We start from the raw sequence: 23,049 nt of genomic DNA on the forward strand, positions 1-23,049 counted from the left end.
GTTCAAGAGCTTCCCCCAACAGATGTTTAACTCCCCAATTCTTCCCAGAGAACGTAACTGTTTCAACATGCCTGCCTCCCCGAAACTTCCCAAGGGAAACGGTTTAATTACAATCGTCTCTCTCCGCTAATCTCGCGCTTCGTCTTAGAAACTGCTTATGGGAGCGATGTGTTTTGAGAAAGGTCTTCCTATCAAACACAACACTTTCCGGGGAACCAGGCTCTGTTTCAAGGGCGTCCGTAATTGGCTTTGGCACAAAAATGGTCAGTGGGACATCTGGAATGGAACAGAATCTTGCTGAGATGGGAAAAAGCCCAAATCCTCTTCAGTTTGATCTATGATGGCTGCAGGGTCATGGGCCAAAGGTCCCTGAGACATTACAGGTAGCGCCCACTTTGGGAATCACTGATCTAGGCTATCATTCATGAATAGTGCCAATGTCTAAATATTTGCCTGATCTTTCTAAGAAATAGCATCACCACACCTGTAACAATAAATTCCTCATATTAATTGTGCATAATTATGCACAGCAAAAAGTAATAAACCCTCCTTTGGAAAATAAATTCTCAGTTTTCCTTTCAATGGCTTTGCACACTCCTTTAGGCAGCTAGTTCTGCACCAATTAGGTTTCTGTTTTTTCTAGATTTTGCTGGGCCCTTTTCAATTTCTATTAAATTATTCCTACTCTACTAGAGAACAGTAGAATTCCTATTATGCAATTTCTGGCTCATTAAGCCTGTAATTAGTTTGGATTTGATGTCAGTAACCATTTATCAGTGACTGAACATTTAATAAACAAATGGGCAGAGCTTTTAAACAAAACATATAGGCATTGATAACACATTACAAAGGACATATATTATTGATCATTATGGCTGAATGACTGCCAGGAAGAAGAATCAGTACAGAGAAATATCATGCATTTGACAATCTTCTGAAGACATAAAGGCTGTGCTGTATGTCCATTATAAGACTGGTTATATTTTTACATGAACTGAACAAGCCATCATACATGCTAGTTGAGTGTGGTGGAAGCTATAGCGCAATACCTCTGGAGGGTACTGCATCGGGAACAGCATCATTTTACAAAATAATTTATAAAATGCCCTATATGCTCCACTCCCTTTTTTCCTGTAAAAAGTAAAACACATAGAGGAAACACCAGCGTACATCTAGCATTGGGAATGAATGCTATCCGGATGATGTTATCCAAATGCCTCCAGATGAACTTTCCCAGCAGTTTCATGTTAAAAAGCATACTTCGCATTTCTAAGTCAACCCCATTTCCAGGCAAACATTCTTTTAAATCTAGCCTGAGTATACAAACATATCATTGGTAATTCCAAATCCTGAAGTGAGTTGATGCATTGACATGTGCTGAGGGAGAGCTAAAATAATAACAGGGTGACATTTGGAGAGACGGATCTAGGAGCACTTCCAAGCTTCGGACAGAGTTTTTCAGGAAGAGTGCAACCTTGTTCAGAGCTGGTTGACACACCTCCACCCCCAGATTAGTACCCTTGATGTCAAGCACCTCTGTCTTGTCTGGATTAAATTTTAATTTGTTTTTCTTCATTGAGTCCATTACCTCCTTTTAGCATTCATTCAGATGAGACACATTATCTGTGGCCAAAGCTGTTTATGAAGGCATGGAGAAATATATTTGGGTGTCATCAGCATACTGATAGCACCTCGCTCCCATGCCTCTGGATGATCTTTCCCAGCAGTTTCATGCTAAAAAGCATTGGCAATAGAATAGCAATGTAAAGGTAAAGGTTTCCCCTGACGTTAAGTCCAGTCATGACTGACTCTGGGGGTTGGTGCTCATCTCCATTTCTAAGCCGAAGAGCCGGTGTTATCCATAGACATCTCCAAGGTCATGTGGCTGGCATGACTGCATGGAGCGCCATTACCTTCCCGCAGGAGCGGTACCTATTGATCTACTCACATTTGCAAGTTTTCGAACTGCTAGGTTGGCAGGAGCTGGGGCTAATAGCGGGCGCTCATTCCACTCCCGGGATTTGAACCTGGGACCTTTTGGTCCGCAAGTTCAGCAGCTCAGTGCTTTAACACACTGTGCCACATTATATAGCAATGTATGTAATTTTATAATTCATATTTTGGGAAGTAGGATTTCTCTATAACACTGTCACAATCTGATATGAGAACTGTAGTATTTCACAGTGGGTGGGTGGAAAAATGTGATTCTCCTGAATCAGTTTTTGAACTGTAGCATCCTGTCAAGAGCTGATTTTGTTGTCCTGAAAACCACCATAAATCTTTTCATCAGCTTTATCAATGGTTAAGGGTGACAGGATCTACAGTACAACATGTTTCCTACTTCTGGCTCAACCAATATTGAGGTACAATTGCATAATTGTAAGTAAATGCTAATATACATCAATATGCTTCCAGTGATTATCTTCCAAAGTAGTTCAGACCTGGGCAACCAAGTACTAAAATCTTATTAAGATGGGGCCAACGTAATATTTTATACTTTCAAAATAACTTTCTGAATCTGAAAGACAGAGCCCAGGTCTAGATATAGAGTACAGGTCTGGGAAGGCTTATTATTTGTTTGTGTTTGTCATTTCTAATGTGTCATTTTATGTGATGGGCATACAGGGTGGTTTACTAATAAAAAAAATACCCCCAAATTATTGTTAACAGTGCTAAAGTCTCAACAAGGAACTTGAGTGTACTCAACTGTGGTATGGTTTGTACCAGTAAGCTTTACAATATGAGATCTATATGAGCTACAATATGAGATGTAGCTCATATCATACTAAACCCTCGTAATTAACAATATCCACAAGATAATAGCATTTGTGTATCTTTTCCTTTTTTCTTTTTTTTGCATATTAATGTAACACTAGGGTTAAAAAAAAACCTAGAAAAAGATATGCCAGATAGTGATATTGAAAGGTAAGGAAGGATATGCTAAAACTAATGGGGCAACGGACCTCCTTTTATGTTCAGGCCTGCATTACATTTTAATCGGCATATGTATTTTAATTTCAAATGGGTTACATAACACAGTTTATTACCTCCTCTCCAACAGTGGAAGTGAAAACACTGGAACAAAAGGCTCCCGGATAATGGATTCATGGCTGTCAAACTTACTTTATACAAAGAATGCAGAGGCAGCATTTCTGTTCCGCTGTGCAATGTCTCATAAGTGTTCTTTGTTTCAGCGGAAAGCCTAAAGGTTACGACCACTGTCAGGGAGCTGGCACTGTATTAGGGAAGTGTATTGTAACATGGGGGCCAAGTTGGGTGGGGGGGCATACAAGGTCATATGTCCAATGAATGCTAGCCATATACTGTATCTCCAAGGTGGAAGTATACAAATCTGTTCTTGATCAAAGTGTTCATCACATATAATAGTGACACCTCAAAATATTTGACTCACTGTCATTGAAGGTGTGTAGTTCTATATGCAAATCTATAGACTATAGTTCAGAACTTCCAAATATTTCATGTTGGTGAGTGACACATCTTTTAGATATGCATCCTTTTACTGACACAGTAATTCAGTTTTGCTAGCAAACCAGAGATTAAAGCAATCCCTTATAAGAGATACAGATACATACTTAATAACAAAATGTATGTGGATAAAACATTTCTCATTAAATATTATATATATATATATATATATATATATATATATATATATATATATGAGAATGATTTATTGCTTATTTCATATAGACTCAGAGATGTCTTATGTTCGAGCAACATACCTACAAACTGCGGCCAACACACTGTTGTGACACACAGGACTTCATCAGACAGAGCTCGGGAAAACAAGGGAAACTGTCTTCTTGTTTGTGGAATTGTCTGTATGAGATTGTATCTTTAAAGACGATGAATTTACTTATCCCCATCACACAGGATCGCTTCCTCCCGCCTCAACCAAGAGACCCGAGACACTGTTCTTAAGGCAGACATCACTTCTGGGATACTTGACATTCCCCCTCCTTGCCCTCACTCTAGAGGAGACATGAGACACTGTTCTTAAGACAGACACAATTTCCCTCCATGGGCTCCTCTGTTCTCCCTCCCAATCCCCTTATTCTTGAGACAGAAGGCATCATTCTTAAGGCAGACGCCCCTTCTCTAGGTTCCTCTCCTTTCCACCCAATCTCATTACTCTCAGTCATGAAAGTCCAAACCTTTAAAAGCTAGCAGTAGTGCAATTTTGAAAGCCAAGTTTACTATAAAAGAGAAATGACAGGAAAAACAAACTGGTGATATCTTGAAATTTTGGTATTTTTAAAATTAATTTTAGAAATTATTATGCCAGGTTCATGAAGCAGGATGTTGGGAAAGAAATGTCAATGCTTGGTAGGAGACCGCCCATAGGAACACCCATTACACTAAGTCACCGAAGTGAATCAACATGGACAAATCTGACAGATTCCACCGCGCATGTCCCCCCCCCCCCCACACACACACACTTTCTCCCATTTCCACTTCGATCATGAACTTAGGGTTGTGAACTTCAAGTGTGTAGAACAGCCATGTCCATTGCCTTGAGCTTGCTAGAAAAGTGAGAGATGCCAAAATAAATATAAAAGTATCTCAGGGTTGTTGTAAGTTTTCCGGGCTGTATGGCCATACTTCAGAAGCATTCTCTCCTGATGTTTCACTCACATCTATGGCAGGCATCCTCAGAGGTCTGAGGTCTGTTGGAAACTAGGCAAGTGGGGTTTATATATCTGTGGAAGGTCCAGGTTAGGAGCTGCATCCAAACACGGCATCCAAACACGAGTCAAGGAACATGAAAGACACTGCAGACTAACTCAATCAGGGCCAGCTAACACCTCCCAACAAAGGATTCCCTCAGGCAGGAAGCAGCCAGGCTTTCAAGCTGCAAGGCCATTCAATGCTAATCAAGCTGGCCAATTGAAACATTCACACCTTCCTCAAACAGACAAGAGTTCCTTCTCCCACCCTGAACATTCCACAGATATATAAACCCCACTGGCCAAGTTTCCAACATACCTCAAAGCCTCTGAGGATGCCTACCACAGATGCAGGTGAAATGTCAGGAGAGAATACTTTGAATGTTATTTTCCTGCTTCTTGGCAGGAGGTTGGACTGGATTGCTCACGAGGTCTCTTCCAACTATGATTCTATGAATACTTCTGGAACATAACCATACAGCCTGGAAAATTCACAGCAACCCATTGATTCTGGCCATGAAAGCCTTCAAGAACACAAAAGAATCTCAAATTGTGAGGAGTTAAAAAAAGGCTCACAGCATTGGATCTTTTGGCTTTTCCAGCTTCCCACTATCCTTGAAGCACCTTCCAGATGAAACTGAGCATCATCTGATGCGCTGTGAAAGGGAGACAAAAGTGACTTGTAGTATGGTATCTAAAGTATCTACACTGTAGCATTAATGCAGTTTGGCCTCACTTTAACTGCCATGGCTCTCGATGCTATGGAATCCTGGGAGTTGTACTTTGGTGAGGCGCTAGCACTCCTTGGCAGAAAAATGGTTAAAGACCTTGTAAAGTGACAACTCCTCTGATTCCATAGTATTGAGCCATTGTAATATGGTGGTGTGCCGCAGAGTTCCGTCCTGGGCCCGGTTCTGTTCAACGTATTTTATTAATGACTTAGATGAAGATGGGCGAGATGGATGGACGGTATCCTTGAAGTGACTGGCTTGGCCTTGAAGGAACTGGGGGCGGTGACGGCAGACAGGGAGCTCTGGCGTGGACTGGTCCATGAGGTCACGAAAAGTCGGAGTCGACTAAACGACTGAGCAGCAGCAGCTAGATGAAGAGTTAGAAGGCATGATCATAAAGTTTGCAGATGACACCTGAAGCGGCAGAGGGGGGGAAAGCAAAGGGCCCGAGGCTGTGAGGAATGGTGGGAGTTGAAATCCAAAACCCCTGGAGGGGCTCATGCCTGCCAGGTTGGCCCACGCCTGCTATATTGTGTCATTGCTGCTACTGTCCCAATCCAATGCGCGTACGGATAGGCCTCGTTTCCCTACTGACATGCGCAGAAGCGACCTTTTCCTGGGAGAGGCGCGCCTGCTCGCGCCAGCCACGCCCCCTTCGACTCCCGAAGGCGCAACTCGACGCGACGCACGCTGGGACTCGTAGTTTCAGTACATCTGGGTATTTCCCTTTCCCCGCCTCCAAGCCAAAGAGCGAGACGAGAGAAAACTCCAAAAGGATTGGGAAGGATTTGAAAATCCCCGCGACGGCTTGGGGCTCGTTCTCGCGAGATCTCCGCCTTGCTCGCAGTTCTCCCCTTTCTGCCTGCCGGTGAGGGCTCTCGCGAGGGGGTTGGTTGGGTCGAGGGGTGGGAGGAATCCAGCCAGCCAGCGGGGGACGGACCAGGCCCGGCTTCGCAGAGCCCTCCTTTCCTTTGGCGGAAAAATATGCCGCTCTCCTGACCCGAAGGCCGGCGTCGTGAGGGCAGCAGAGGCGCTGACAGCCCGCTTCGGGAGCAGGTAGGTGCTACTAGGCCTCAGCCGAAACGGCTAGGCCCCACTGGGCCAGCGCGAGGCCTACCTCAAAGGGAGGCGCCGCAGAGGTGGTTATGTAAGCGCCTGCTGCTGCGCCTACTGCTGCGGAGGGCCCCACATGGCTCTGCCAGGCCTGCCTGATTTCTCCGCCTCTTCCTTCCACAGAATGGGGGGAGCGGGTTACCTTTTGCCCTTTCCTTCCGTCTCCAGAAAAGGCAGGGTCTCCAAGGCAAGGGGGCGTCGGGCTCAGAGCGCGGGAAGGAAGGCAGGCAGCGTGGGCCCCGCCTCATGCTGTGCAGATGATTCCATAGGAACTCCTGGAACCAGACAGGGATTACACAAAGCACCGGTGCAGACTCAAGGCTGCCTTTCGCGCGCTTCGGTGGGAGTTTGTTGCCGCCTGGCAGCCACCGTGGTTTGGAGCCTGCTTCAAACCGCATTCCATGGTCAGTGCAGACGGGGCAGATGTGGTCCTGGCAAGTGGGGGCCTTTCCACACAGCCGCATAACCCAGAATATCAAGACGGGAGAGCCCACAATATCTGCTTTGAACTGGAATATATGGCATTGTGGACTCAGATAACTGAGTTCAAAGCAGATATTGTGGGATTGCCTGTCTTGATATTCTGGGTTATATAGCTGTATGTAAGGGCTCTGGGAAGATCCAATCCAATCTAGCATGTTCTACCAAGGTAGTAACTGGGGCCCCTTTCTCACAGCTGAATAAAATCCCACATTATCTGCTTTGAACTGGAATATATGGCAGTGTGGAACACAGGGTCCTTTACTTCCACACAGCCATATAACCCAGAATATCAAGGTAGGAAAGCCCACAATATCTGCTTTGAACTGGGTTATCTGCCATATATTCCAGTTCAAAGCAGATATTGTGGGATTTCCTACCTTGATATTCTGGGTTATATGGCTGTGTGGGAGGGCCCTGAAAGTATGGTCACAAACACATGCAGTTTTTACTTGTAGGATTAGATTCTGAAGGCCTTTTTATTCTGGCTTATATGACTGTGGAAGGGCCTACCACAGGAGAAGACAATCTCAGGGCCCTTCCATATAATCCAGTTCAATGTAGATTTTATACAAAATCACTCAAAGTTGAAGAGTATACTCTGGAACTTACTAGGTTCCTTATTTCTATCATATTTCAACAACAACAACAACAATACATTTGTATTTATTACCAGCACAACATAGTTAAAGCACATCCCCAAAAGCACATATTAAAATACACTTAGTAAAATACATGAAACAAAAGTTAGAACACAATAAACACAGAATGTGATTTTAGAATTCATAGTTGAAACTGACTGGGCAGCCCCAAAGCTGGTCTGGGGTTGGGCAGCAAAGATGCCCTGATTTCTTTTTGCTCATGGTCTTGGTGGGTGGGACTTGGGGCTCCTATTAACCAGGAAGTCAATGGTGATTTTGCAGCTTTCCCACCTTTTCCCTTGAACACGTGACGTTTGTCTTGGTAAACAGAGAAATACAGTGAGGAAATAGCCATCTTTGAGAGTCTGCAAGACATATTTGTGTCATGCTCAGGCTTATTGGAAAGTCTGGCTCTCTGAAAAGCAGGGAGAGTTCCTTGTTCAAGGGTGGCAGGGACTTGCTTCAAAGCAAGGGTTCATAGGTTATTTTGGCCTCACTGCTGTGCATTCGGAAGTAAATATCATACACCCATGATGGGATTAAGATTCACTAAACATCAGGGGAAGGGCCTAAAATACCCTAAGGGTACCAGATTCCATGTGATCTTGGAAGCTAGGCAGACTCAGGCTTGAGACATATTTGTATAGGATGTCATCAATAATTACCAGGTGTTGTAGGCCATTGCTTCTTAAACTGTGGGTCTTGAGCCCAAATTGCCCCCCCCCCTTAGCTCAGTATTGGGGTCATGAAAAATTTGGCCATAGTAAGAAGTTTCTGAATGCCAGAGTTTACATTCTGCAGAAAATGTTTCAGGTGTACTCCACAAAAAGCAAAATCATCCTGTTTAATAATCTTTGCAAATGCTGTTTTATTTTCCATAAATGTTTTATTTGTACACTATCCACATCCACAGAAGCTAGCACACTAGTTAGGTTAACAGTAATAGTTTATTATTGTTGCCTTTTTTGTTTATATGAGCTACTTTGAGTGTTACTCAAGAAAGAAAAGCTGTGTATATTTAATTATTATTATTATTTGGTGGGAAAATGTGTTTGGAAATGAATTTCTTCTACCTGCATTGTGTGCACATCTGGATAATGTTTCAGGTGCACACCTGCAACTATGCCCCAAGAAACTGACTCAATTATGAGTTGATTATATCGTCTACTTTACAAAATATATTTCAGATTACTAAAATTTGTGTGGCTTTCTTGGAGCAGTGTCATTCCACACCTCATGTTTATTAATCCAGATTTCCCATTTTGTTTAAACTAAGAAGCTCATTAGAATAACCAAGGCTCTTGAATCAAAATGAAAACTTGATTTAATATCCCTGTCCAAATCAGGAAACAGTCATAGGTGAGCAGGAAATGTTGAGCTGCATGAAGTTGAAAAGGGAGAACAAGGATTGGTGTGAGGATGGAGCATGTGGGAGTTAGGCATGTGTATATCTCAGCTACTAAATTTTCATCTGTAATAAGGAATAATGCATGTTTCTAGTATGCTGGTTTGCTAGGCTTATAGGTATCATGCATGTGGAGAGATTTAAGCAACTGGGGAAAGTGTTCAATAGTAAGCATTACAGTCTTTTAAATGGCATTAACTACAATCCAATGAGGGTCTACCCAGAAATAAGTCTTACTATGTACATTGGGACTTGCTTCCATATAAAAATAAATGCAGTTTTAGTGTGTTGTTTGCCTTTTAGGGTAGTTGTTGAGAAATAAATGTTGCATTCTTGTGTTTGTGGTTGGGGAAACAAAGCTATAAAGTGATTTTTCTTTAAAACATTATTACAGCCACCAATGTAGACAGCTAATATGGCAGTTTGAGTATTGGAACACCAGGGTTCAAATCCCCACCTGGGCATGGAAACCATTGGGTCAGTGGTTCTTAACCTGTGGGTCCCCAAGTGTTTTGATCTACAACTCCCAGAAATCCCAGCCAGTTTACCAGCTATTAAGATTTCTGGTTTCGTCGGTTTCCTTGCACAGTCTGCATTTTGGGTCATCAGCTGATTTTTCGATCTTGCCCTTAATTGCATTTGTTCTGATAGCTTGCTCCTGGGCTGCAAGGATCAGGCCTTCTGTCTCCTTCTTCAGGGTCCCATTTGTGAGCCAGAGCCAGGTCTTCTACTTATCAGCTTTTCCTTCAATTTTGTCAAGGAACTTTCCATGCAATGTTTTGTTGTGCCAGCTGTCTTAGTTCTTGCTAATGTGTTTAACTCACTAAATTTAAGATACTTATTATTATTATTATTATTATTATTATTTATTTTATTTTTATACCCCGCCCCATCTCCCCGAAGGGACTCGGGGCAGCCCAGACATCAGACAATATAAAAACATAGCAATAAAACAAATCAATCAACAATAAAACAAATCATAAAACAAATGAGGTCACATACAATAAATATACTGATAAAATCCTGGGTTGGCTCCAAAAAGAACTGGGCCAAAAGTGCAAATAGTGTCAGTACCATCAGGGAGAAGTAGATACCAGAGTTATCGTTCCCATAAAGTGCTGGGGAAGGCGTACATAAGGGACTATTGCTGGCTAAAAATTGGAATGCAATAAAGATAAAATAGGCAACAGGTTGATCCTTTACTATGGAGATCAGTCGCCAAAGGCCTGTTGGATGAGCCAAGTTTTCAGGCTCTTCCAAAAAGTAAGGAGGGTAGGGGCCTGCCCGATCTCCCTGGGGAGAGAGTTCCAGAGCCGGGGGGCCACGACGGAGAAGGCCCTCTCCCTCGTCCCCACCAATTGCAACTGTGAGGGTGGTGGGAGCGAGAGGAGGGCTTCCCCCGACGAGCGAAGAGACCGCTCAGAAAGTTGTGACGAGTGGAATTATCTTTCCATTTCAGTGGAAGGATAATTCCACCCTTACAGATCTATGCTTCCTGCTGAGTGCGTAGCTTGTGAGCAAGCATATTTGTTATCTCTTTTTATTTGTTTTGCTGTTAAAGCATGCTCAGGAATGCATTCTGGAGGCATTTGTAGACATGGACACTTATCTACAATGGCGTCTTTCCCAGCTTAAACTTTATTGCATTATTACTGCTGATAGGATGTTTCAAATCAACATTGAAAGTCTGCATTTTTTCATCCCTTTATCATCTTTTCAATTTGAATGCAATTAGAAATCTTCCAGCTAAACAGACGGTGAGGAGAAAAGGGAGTCTGATTTTGTAAAAGGGAGCTTTTCTCTCAGAGGCTAAAGCAAGTATTAGTGAACATAAGCTCTCCAGGTGTTTTAAACTCCCATAATTCCTAACAGAGGTCCCTGGTGGTGGTGCAGTGTGTTAAAGTGCTGAGCTGCTGAACTTGCAGACCGAAAGGTCCCAGGTTCAAATCCCAGGAGCGGAATGAGCGCCCGCTGTTAGCCCCAGCTTCTGCCAACCTAGCAATTCGAAAACATGCAAATGTGAGTAGATCAATAGGTACCGCTCCGGCGGAATGGTAGCAGCGCTCCATGCAGTCATGCCGGCCGCATGACCTTGGAGGTGTCTACGGACAACGCTGGCTCTTCGGCTTAGAAATGGAAATGAGTACCAACCCCCAGAGTCGGTCACGACTGGAGTTAACGTCAGGGGAAAACCTTTACCTTTTACCTAATTCCTAACAGCTGGTAAACTGGCTGGGATTTCTGGGAGTTGAAGTCCAAAACACCTGAAGGGCCGAAATTTACCCATGCCTGTGCTGATGGATATCATACAAATAGTGTAATAAAACGGAAGATTGTGCATTACTGATTTGTTAGCATATATAAGTGGTGGACTTCTAATTGTTTACAGTATTTTGTAAGATTCAGAGCTTGCTGAGGGTGGAAGGAGATGCCAATGTATTATTGATTAGAATTCCTCCAGTTTTGTTTGTTTTTAATCTATCTGGGTAACATAGTTTTGCTTGTTTTTAATCTATCTGGGTAACATAGTTTTGCTTGTTTTTATTCTATCTTTTTCCTGACATAGGAATTCAAGGTGCGTAACAGTGGACATGATACAATGCAATATGTATTAAAATAAATTAAACGCATAAACATATTAATTTAAAAATTGAGAAACCATCAAATCTTTGTGTCATGAAACAAAATTAGAATACAATAATATACAATTAAATACAGTTTACAGTTAAAAACTATACGTCCCAACAACAATTTATTTATTTATTTATTTATTACATCATTGCTACCCTGCACTTCTCACCCATCAGGGGACTCAGGGCGGCTTACAGTATAAATATATATATAATCCATCGAGATTAAAAATTACAATAAAATTAAGAATATACATTAAAATATACATAATTATACATTTAAACACACATTTAAGGCGCTTTCCATGTCCAGGTGGGGTCTGTCAGTAGGTCATATATTCATACCTCATTTTTGCTGCTACTCATGCTCAAATGCCTGGTCCCATTACCACATTTTTGTTCTCTTTCGGAAAGACAGGAGGGAAGGAGCCTGCCTGACTTCAATGGGAAGGGCGTTCCACAGGCGGGGAGCCACTACTGAAAAGGCCCTGTCTCTCGTCCCCGCCAGCCGCACCTGTGAGGCTGACTGGACTGCGAACATGGCCTCACCTGACGATCTTAAGCTTCGAGGTGGGTCGTAGCGGGAGACACGTTCGAACAGATAAGCTGGGCCAAAACCGTTTAGAGCTTTATAGGCTAAAGCCAGCACCTTGAATTGTGCTCGGTAGCTAATCGGCAACCAGTGGAGCTGGCGTAACAGAGGAGTGGTACGCTCCCTGTACGCCGCTCCAGTTATTAACCTGGCAGCCTCCCTTTGGACTAATTCAAGCTTCCGAACAGTCTTCAAAGGCAGCCCCATGTAGAGTGTGTTGCAGAAGTCTAAACAGGATGTAACAAGAGCATGGACCATCGTGGCCAAGTCCAGCTTCCCAAGGTATGGTCGCAGCTGGCACACAAGTTTTAACTGTGTGAAGGCTCCCCTAGCCACCACTGAGACCTGGGGTTCCAGGCTCAACAATGAGTCTAGGATCACCCCCAGACTGCGAACCTGTGTCTTCAGGAGGAGTGTGACCCCATCCAGCACAGGCAGTAACCCTATACCCTGTTCGGCGTTCCGACTGACCAGGAGGACCTCTGTCTTGTCTGGATTCAATTTCAGTTTGTTGGCCCTCATCCAGTCCGACACAGCGGCCGAGCACCAGTTCAGGACCTGAACAGCCTTCTTAGTGACAGGTGGGAAGGAGTGACAGAGCTGGACATCATCTGCGTACAGATGACACCGGACCCTGAAACTCCTGATGATCTCTCCCAGCGGCTTCATGTAGATGTTAAACAACATGGGAGACAATACAGAGCCCTGCGGGACCCCTCAAGTCAATGGTTGTGGGGCCGAGCAGGCGTCCCCCAATGACACCATCTGGGACTGACCCTCCAGGAATGAGTGGAGCCACTGCAGAACAGTACCTCCAAATCCCATTCCTGCGAGGCGTCCCAGAAGGATACCGTGAACGACGGTATCAAAGGCCGCTGAGAGGTCCAGCAGAACTAGCAGGGACACACTCCCCCTGTCCTGTTCCTGGCGAAGATCATCGACTAAGGCGACCAAGGCTGTCTTGGTACCATGCCCCGACCTAAAGCCAGACTGTGCCAGATCCAGAAAGTCAGTGTAAACCAAGAATCCCTGGAGCTGCGAGGCAACCACATGTTCCAATACCTTGCCCAAGTAGGGGAGATTGGAAATAGGCCGAAAGTTTCCAAATTGAGTGGGATCCAATGATGACTTTTTCAGCAGCGGCTTGATCACAGCCATTTTTAGGCTCGCTGGAAACTTGCCCTCCCGAAGGGAGGCATTCATCACCACCTTCACCCACTAGGCCAAACCCCCTCTGGCTTCTCTCACCAGCCAGGATGGGCAGGGGTCCAGGATGCATGTGGTCGGTCTCACCTCTCCAAGGATTTTGTCCACATCCTTGAGCTCAACCAATTGAAATGAATCCAACAAAACTGGACAAGCAGGTACACTCATTTCATCCTCAGAGACTGCCATTAATATGGTGTCAAAGTCGGAGTGGATCAGAGCGACTTTGTCCGCAAAGAACCGAGCAAATGCTTCACAGTGGGCTGCCGAGTTATCTGGGCTCCCACCTTGACTGGTGGGAGTTAACAACCCTCTGATGACACGGAACAGCGCCGCCGGACGGTTCTGTGCGGACGCAATATTGGCCGCAAGGTGGACTCTCCTTGCGGCTTTGATTGCCGCGGCATATGCCCTAAGATAGGAGCCTAGCCGTATTCGGTCTGACTCGTTATACTCTGATCGCCACACGCCCTCTAGTTCCCTCTTCTTTCGCTTCATCACTGCCAGCTCCTCAGTAAACCAAGGAGCTGGTTTAGCTCGGTTACTCAAGAAGGGACGCTCCGGAGTGATCGTGTCTATTGCCCTAGTCATCTCTCCATTCCATAGAGAGACCAGAGCATCAACAGGATCACCTGCCAAGGAGGCGGGAAATTCCCCAAGAGCCATCAGGAATCCTTCTGGATCCACAAGTCTCCTGGGGTGGACCATTTTAATAGGTCCACCAGCCCTGCAGAGGTTGGGGCGCGCGCAGTAAGTCTAAACCTGATCAGGTGATAATCGGACCATGGCAACGGAGCAATGGTGAGCTCCTCCACACCGCCACCTTCCTCCCATCCCTGACAGAAGACCAAGTCCAGTGTGTGTCCCACACTGTGGGTGGGGCCTGTTACTAATTGGGACAGCCCCATGGTTGCCATGGCGGCCATGAAGTCCTGAGCTGCACCTGAGAGGCTGGTCTCAGCATGGACATTAAAGTCCCCCAGCACTATGAGCCGCCGGGACTCCAACGCCAGGCCCAAGACCACCTCAGCTAGCTCAGGAAGGGAGACTGTAGTGCAGCGGGGTGGTCAGTACACTAACAGAATCCCTAATCTGTCCCGGTCTCCCACCCTCAGGTGGACACATTCAAACATGGTCGACTGCGGGACGGGGCACCTGGTCAGGGGGATGGAATCCTTATAGACCACCGCGACTTCACCTCCCCTCCTTCCAGATCTCGGCTGGTGCTGTACGGAGTAACCACGCGGGCAGAACTGGGTGAGATCAACTCCTCCAGCCAGGTCTCCGTAATACATGCCAGGTCTACGTGCTCATCCAAGATAATAATAAATCTTTATATCCTGCTTTTCTCCCTTACGGGACCCAAAGCGGCTTACAGCACATTAAAATCACATAAACAGCAATCAGAATACATCAATAATAAATGTGAGCATCATATAATAAACAATTTAAGAAAAACAACTACAATGTACATTCACATTCCTGTGGCATATCGAGGCATATATTACACTGCTCCAGTCCATAACATATGATATTAAAAATCTCACTCAAAGCATCTCTAGCAGCCTGCCCCTCAATATTCACTAAATGCCTGGTGACAGAGGTATGTTTTCATCTGCCTGGGAAAAGCAAGCAGGGATGGGCCACTCTGGACTCTCTAGGGAAGGAATTATAGAGTGCTGGAGCAGCGACTGAAAAGGCCCTCTTTCTTGAAAGAAGGCCCTGTCCAGAAACTTCTTAGTGTTCTCACAGGCTCATACTGAGAAACACAGTCCTTCAAATAACCTGGACCCAAGCCGTTTAGGAGTCTGTAGATCAAACCCAGAAATTTGAAATGTTCCTGGGAACAGGTTGGCAGCCAGTGGAGCTATTGCAATAGGAGACTTACAGCTTAACGTTTTACAGCCCAATCCTGCGTTTTTGTACTCCAAACCTGAGTTATTTGAGCCTTACTGTCATTTAAGTATTTGTAAGATTTCAGTCTTGGTAATAATCAAATGCGCATGCACAGCCTCAGTGTGTGGTTGATCTGTCTATATGGCAAGATTTTAGATAATCTTTTACCTAATCGAATCACAAATATAGATAGCATGAACAGATGCTTTATGACATCATAAAGAGATATTCTATTTCAAAATGTATCTTCAGAATGTATATACTTGTGATTTATAGTATAAGGTTTTAAGGGAAAATGCTCATGAAAGGAATTAGGGTTACTTTTGCCATTTTTCATTGATTTGCATGAACAAGCCCATATTCCCAATATGATTACCAGTTTGTTTCCCTTTGAAGTGTTTGATGCATGTACTGTTGTGAATGTGCTTTGTACTAAAAGATATTACAATTTAGTAAGTGTTCTTCCATTGTTGTTGTGTGTCTTTCATGTCATTTCTGACTTATAATGATCCCAAGGCAGGAATGTAGCCCCTCAAGCCCCCCCCCCCCCCCCCCGAAATTCTCAGGGTGGTCCGTGAGAAAGCCTTACTGGTATTATTTAAACTGTTATGTTTATTCATATCATGATATGATCACCATGCTCAATATATCCCATATGCATGGGGTTATTGGGATAACGGTTTGCTGGGGTAGATCCTCTCTCACTCATACTCAGCCCCCCCCCCCCCCCCCCCAAAAATCAAAATCCTGGCTAGGGGCCTGCCCCAAGGTGAACCTACTCTTGGCAGAATTTGTTCAGAGCTTTGTCCTTGCCTTTCTTTGAAGCTGAGAAAGTCTGACTTGCCCAAGGTCACTCAGTGAGTCTCAATAACCAAGCAAGTCTCCCAGGTCTCCTAGTCTGATACTCAATCTACTACATTATCTTGGCTCTAATATTGCTATAAGACACAGATCCAAAATATTATTATTATGTTTATTATTATTATTATTATTATTATTATTATTATTATTATTATGTTTACAGTAGAGTCTCACTTATCCAACACTCGCTTATCCAACGTTCTGGATTATCCAACGCATTTTTGTAGTCAATGTTTTCAATACATTGTGATATTTTGGTGCTAAATTCATAAATACAGTAATTACTACATAGCATTACTGCGTATTGAACTACGTTTTCTGCCAAATTTGTTGTCTAACATGATGTTTTGGTGCTTCATTTGTAAAATTATAACCTAATTTGATGTTTAAGAGGCTTTTCCTTAATGCCTCCTTATTATCCAACATATTTGCTTATCCAACATTCGGCCGGCCCGTTTATGTTGGATAAGTGAGACTCTACTGTATTTATAATCCGTTTTTTCTCTCCACAAGGAGACTCAAAGTAGAATAGTCTGAATGTAATATCATATTTGGTATTTTTCTTGCTTCAAGCAATATTCTTTCAGTATGTTGCAATTTTCCTTGAGTTGGCTTCAGAATATGTTCATCCATTTTCCATCTAACACATGAACCTTTTGTTGCAAAATGTTTACTTTTTGGAAACCAGTGCAACACATGGCAACTTCTTGGATATTAATATTTCCCCAGTTGGCAACATTTGTTAGTTAAATATGTAGCTAGTTGCATATTTACAAATATGTGTACAGTGTTCCCTCACTACTTTGCGGTTCGGTTTTTGTGGATTAGATGGTTCGCAGTTTTTCAATAAACTCTAAAAGACTATTATAAATAATAAAAATTACAATTTACAGCCTAAGGAAGGGAGGAAGAAGAAGCCGAAGGGAGAGAAAAGGAGCCCAAGCGGGAATGGGAGAAGGAGGAGGTGATTTATCAACACATGAGTGGGTGAATAAAAACTTAATATAGTGTATAACTACTAAAATAATGTATAAATATATAGCATCCCTATTTCACAGATTTTCACTTATTGCAGGTGGTCCTGGAACCTAACCCCCATGATAAGTGAGGGACCACTGTAGTGATACACTCATATTTGAGAGTTCTTGTAGAATGGGAGAAGTCCCAGAAGATTGGAGGAGGGCAAATGTGGTCCCTATCTTCAAGAAGGGGAAAAAGAACGACCCAAACAACTACCGTCCGGTCAGCCTCACATCGATACCAGGCAAGATTCTGGAAAAGATCATTAAGGAAGTGGTCTACAAACACTTAGAAACAAATGCAGTCATTGCTAATAGCCAACATGGATTTACCAAAAACAAGTCATGCCAGACTAATCTGATCTCTTTTTTCGATAGAGTTACGAGTTGGGTCGATACAGGGAATGCTGTGGATGTAGCGTACCTGGATTTCAGTAGGGCCTTTGACAAAGTCCCTCACGACCTTCTGGCAAACAAACTAGTAAAATGTGGGCTAGAGAAAACTACGGTTAGATGGATCTGTAATTGGCTAAGCAAACGAACCCAAAGGGTGCTCACCAGTGCGTCGTCTTCATCATGGAAAGAAGTCACGAGTGGAGTGCCGCAGGGCTCCGTCCTGGGCCCAGTTCTGTTTAACATCTTTATTAACGATTTAGATGAAGGGTTAGAAGGCACGATCATCAAGTTTGCAGATGACACCAAACTGGGAGGGATAGCCAACACTCCAGAAGAAAGGAGCAGAATTCAAAACGATCTTGACAGACTAGAGAGATGGGCCAAAACTAACAAAATGAAGTTCAACAGGGACAAATGCAAGATGCTTCACTTCGGCAGAAAAAAATGGAATGCAAAGATACAGAATGGGGGACGCCTGGCTAGACAGCAGTACATGTGAAAAAGATCTTGGAGTCCTTGTGGACAACAAGTTAAACATGAGCCAGCAATGTGATGCGGCTGCTAAGAAAGCCAACGGGATTTTGGCCTGCATCAATAGGGGAATAGCATCTAGATCCAGGGAAGTCATGCTACCCCTCTATTCTGCCTTGGTCAGACTACACCTGGAATACTGCATCCAATTCTGGGCACCGCAGTTGAAGGGAGATGTTGACAAGCTGGAAAGCGTCCAGAGGAGGGCAACTAAAATGATCAAAGGTCTGGAGAACAAGCCCTATGAGGAGCAGCTTAGAGAACTGGGCATGTTTAGCCTGCAGAAGAGAAGGCTAAGAGGAGACATTATAGCCATGTACAAATATGTGAGGGGAAGTCATCGGGAGGAAGGAGCAAGCTTGTTTTCTGCTGCCCCACAGACTAGGATGCGGAACAATGGCTTCAAACTACAGGAAAGGAGATTCCACCTGAACATCAGGAAGAACTTCCTCACTGTGAGAGCTTTTCGGCAGTGGAACACTCTGCCTTGGACTGTGGTGGAGGCTCCTTCTTTGGAGGCTTTTAAGCAGAGGCTGGATGGCCATCTGTCGGGAGTGCTTTGAATGCGATTTCCTGCTTCTTGGCAGGGGGTTGGACTGGATGGCCCATGAGGTCTCTTCCAACTCTACTATTCTATGATTTTGCTATCCAATTTATTTTTGTGGCTAAAGTGCTAATGATTTTATTTAGTAGCATTATGATTTATTTATGGCAATTAAAAGTTAATTTTGAAATGTCTGTATTTATTTTACTGTATAATTATTTATTTTAATGATAAAGTGCATGTTTGCATAATCTAAATGCTAGCTAGAAAAGGAGCACTACAGAAATCTTTTGATTTTGAGGGTGGAGTAATGGCTGGGCTAAGCAGATCTTGCTGGACTGATTTTTGGCATTAACCGAAGCTGATAACAAAGGCCTCCTTAACTTTAGCAGTGGAAAATTTAGGAGTTAGACTCTGTTTTAATCTGGTAAAGACATATGCCAGTTGACGTACAGTCAGCAGTCACAATGAACTCAGTAACAGCATTCAGTCTGTTTGATTTGCAACAGAGCACATTGGGTTTGTTATGCACCTGTGCGCAAACACTTGCATAACTTGGCATGTTTATGTAATTCACTTGAAGCTGGTTGAGTGAAAACGCCTGCAGTCTTAAACTAGCTTTGGAATGAATACTGGAATTGCAAATTAGTGTAAAAAAAAACCCTGAGCAAACCTGTTGTATTACTGAATGTATATAAAAATATTCCTTCACTTAAAACAAGAAAATGTTTCACTGTGTTAGTGGATTGAGTTTGTTTCCATCTTTAGAATGTGATTAGCATCATTTGTGATACAAAGGAACTGTTCTAATAAATTAGATATATTCCTGGCCCTGTAAGTATTTAATTGCCCTTTAAAGATTGCACATTTTATATGTCTGAGCTATATTCTTACACTTTACTGAAACTGCTCAAAGCACAAATTGTTACCCACTAAGCCAAATTAAATCTATGAATAATTTGAGTGATTTTAACATATTTTTTAGCATTTAGCAAAATTTTAGGGATACAAAGGATGATTAGATTGAAGATATTATGTGGGCTGGAGATGAGAAGCCTGCAGAAAATGATGCTTTTATCATGGAGAAGTGGGAATTAGTTTGGAGAGTGCAGTTTGAAAAGAATTTGAGAAAAACTGTTGGGATAGAAGAATACAGCATTGGATGAAAGAGGGAGGAGCTGGAGAAAGTGATGGAAAGAAAGGAAGTGGAGATCAGTTTGGAGAATGGAAGCACTGAAAAAGGGATGCAAGAGGTTGATGTGGAGTAGTGTGTTCAGAGGGAAAATAGAAAGAACAAATCCAGTGTTTAAGATCAGTGGGATAATACAAGTACTTCAAGATTTTAGGTTTGGGGTAATTATGCCTCTCAGGTGCAAAAATTGAAATTTGGAAGAGAAACCTGTGTGTGATACTTGATAGGATGCCAATTAAGTTTTATATAATCACTAGCTTTGCCCAGCCACACGTTACTGTGGCGTATGGGAATCATTTGTTGGCCAGGTGGAATAGCAGTGAATAGCCTTGCAGCCTCAAAGCCTGGCTGTTTTCTGGAGTAGCTGGAGTAGCACCCTCAATCAAAGAGCCGCTTTGAAGCCTGGCTACTTCCTTTGTAGGGGAATCCTTGTTTGGCCAGCTTGAACTGCACTGAATAGCCTTGCAGCTTAAAAGGCTGACCGCTTTCTACGTAGGTCATCCTTTCTAGGCCTGGTTGTATGGGACAGAGTAGCCTCGTGGCTTCAGAGCTTGGGGGTTTTCTATCTAGGGGAAATCTTGGTTGGCCAGGTTGAATAGCACTGAATAGGCTTGCTGCTTGCAAGCTTGGCCGCTTTCTACCTTGCGGAATCCTTGGTTGGCCAGGTTGAGTAGCAATTAATAGTCTCGGTATGGCAGGTATGAATGCTGCAATTAGCCACCTTGATTAGCATTTAATGGCCTTGCATCTTCAAAGCCTGTTTGCTTCTTCCTGGGGGAATCCTTTGTTGGGAAGTGTTAGCTGGCCCTGATTGTTTCCTTTCTGGAATTCCCAATTTCCCTGCTTTCAGAGTGTTGCTCTTTATTTACTGTCCTGGTTTTAGAGATTATATTGTTCTGTATTATTATACCACAATAATTATTTCATATTTCAGTAGAGTCTCACTTATCCAACATTCGCTTATCCAATGTTCTGGATTATCCAATACAGTCGGCCTTTTAGTAGTCAATGTTTTTGTAGTCAATGTTTTCGATACTTTGTGATGTTTTGGTGCTAAATTTGTAAATACAGTAATTACTACATAGCATCACTGCGCATTGAACTACTTTTTCTGTCAAATTTGTTGTATACCATGATGTTTTGGTGCTTAATTTGTAAAATTATAATGTAATTTGATGTTTAATAGACTTTTCCTTAATCCCTTCTTGTTATCCAACATATTCGCTTATTCAACATTCTGCCGGGGTGTTTATGTTGGATAAGTGAGACTCTACTGTATATTTATAATCTTATTTTATCTGTTTAGAACTGGATTATATGAGGCTCCTTCTACACAGCTGGATAAAATGCACACTGAAGTGGATTATATGGCAGTGTGGACTCAAGATAATCCAGTTCAAAGCAGATAATATAAGATTATACATGGGTAATATAGGTGTGTGGAAGGGCCTTGAGTCTACACTGCCATATAATCCAGTTCAAATCAGATAATCTGTATTTTATAGGCAGTGTGGAAGAGGCCTGGTTGAAGACACCCTGGGCATATCCTAGTGGGTTGCTAGGAGACAAAGTGGGTGGAGCTTAGCCTTCTAACTGGCAGCAATGGGAAAAAAGCAATTATTCCTCTCCCTCTAATTAGGACTTTATTTGTTCAGACGTATTAGCTGGCCCTGATTGTTTCATGTCTGAAATTCCTCTGTTTTCTGAGTAGTGCTCTTCATTTACTGTTCTGATTTTAGGTTTTTTAAAACTGATAGCCAGATTTTCAATAACAGGGATGAGGAGGCACTGGAGTTGCTCTCAGGGAGGGGACTATGGCTCCCAGGGAGCAACTCCAGTGCCTCCTCCCCCCCGTTATTGAAAATCTGGCTATCAGTTTTAAAAAACCTAAAATCAGAACAGTAAATGAAGAGCATTACTCAGAAAACAGAGGAACTTCAGACGTGAAACAATCAGGGCCAGCTAACACGTCTGAACAAAGGATTCCCCTAGGCATGAAGAAGCCAGACTTTGAAGATGCAAGGCTATTCAGAGCTAATCAAGGTGGCCAATACGCGTTGCTATGGCCCAGTCTGGTTCAATTGGAAAGTAAGGATATGTCACGACCCAGGCTACAGAGCACCAAAAACCATGCACAGAGGCCAGAATCTATCTAATATCTTTATTAAGGGAATATATATAGTTAATAAAAGCAAGTGTATGAAATAGTCCAGAAGTAGACCTTTCAGGAAAGGTCAAAATTAGTCCCAAGAAACAATGTCCAATATGAAATATTAAGGTCCAAAGTTGTAATCCAATAACCGAAACACTCACTTGCCAAGCAAGTGAGGGGAGATGACAAGGTCCTTTAGTCCATGAACTTGAGCAAGGCTAGGAAATAACTTGATACTTGGAACAGAAGGCTTGATTCAAGGCAACAAGGTAACGAGGAGCAAGAACAAGATCCGTGGAATTACTTGGCAAAATCCGGGAAAACAAAGCAAGGCTGAGCCCTGGAAAACAAGGCAAGGTCCGCGAAGGTAAACAAGGCTGGAAACAGGAGCGAAGGCTTGGAATCAGGGACAAGGCTTGAAACAGGAACGAGGCTTGGAAACGGAGCGCGCTGTCCACACACAACTTACTCCAGTAGCTGACGAATTGACTCCGCAAGACCCCTTTGTGGGTAAAACACCTAAATAGGGTCTAGTTTTCCCACCAAAGAGCAGTTCTCTGGGGAACCAGAAACGAAAGCTAATCTCTGAGTCCAGATGCATGACTCCTTAAGGTTTCCCATGGAAAGCAGGCTTAATCAGCTGAATTCTTAGCAGCTATCCTAGCACTCCTACGAGAGGCCGCTTGAACTCCTCTCTGATGTTTACAAAACTCGTGGCGAGAAAACACAGGAGATTTAGACTCAGGGCTTGTTTGACAGATTTCTGGAAGACAAATCTCTTGCAGGTGCAAGGTTCCCAAATCTGGCTGGGAAGGTTCCAATTCTGACTGAGACGGTGAAAAACCCAAGTTCTCCTCTTCATCTGGGACTTCAGTGCCATGAACGGGACTACATGGCCCATGACTCATCACAGGATAGAAAATTGTGTTGTTTTCCTGCTGGGAGAGGCCATAGGCCCCTCCCAGAGAGTGA

General features: G+C 43.3%; 1 protein-coding gene across 4 annotated transcripts in view; it reads left to right on the top strand.

Annotated features, from left to right (window-relative positions):
• The first annotated feature begins 6,127 nt into the window (after positions 1–6,127).
• The window catches only part of ahctf1 (AT-hook containing transcription factor 1), a 68,216-nt gene continuing 51,294 nt past the window's right edge, over positions 6,128–23,049 (top strand). Inside the window, exon 1 of one of the 4 annotated variants that reach the window (XM_062968953.1) lies at positions 6,128–6,475. The gene's annotated coding sequence lies outside the window, so the exon portion shown is untranslated. Of the gene's footprint in view, positions 6,476–12,239; positions 12,259–23,049 lie in introns of those variants that run through there. The other 3 variants (XM_062968949.1, XM_062968952.1, XM_062968950.1) reach the window with 3 other exon arrangements.

This window comes from Anolis carolinensis, chromosome 1 (genome assembly GCF_035594765.1).
Source record: "Anolis carolinensis isolate JA03-04 chromosome 1, rAnoCar3.1.pri, whole genome shotgun sequence".
Taxonomy (NCBI): Eukaryota; Metazoa; Chordata; class Lepidosauria; order Squamata; family Dactyloidae; genus Anolis; species Anolis carolinensis.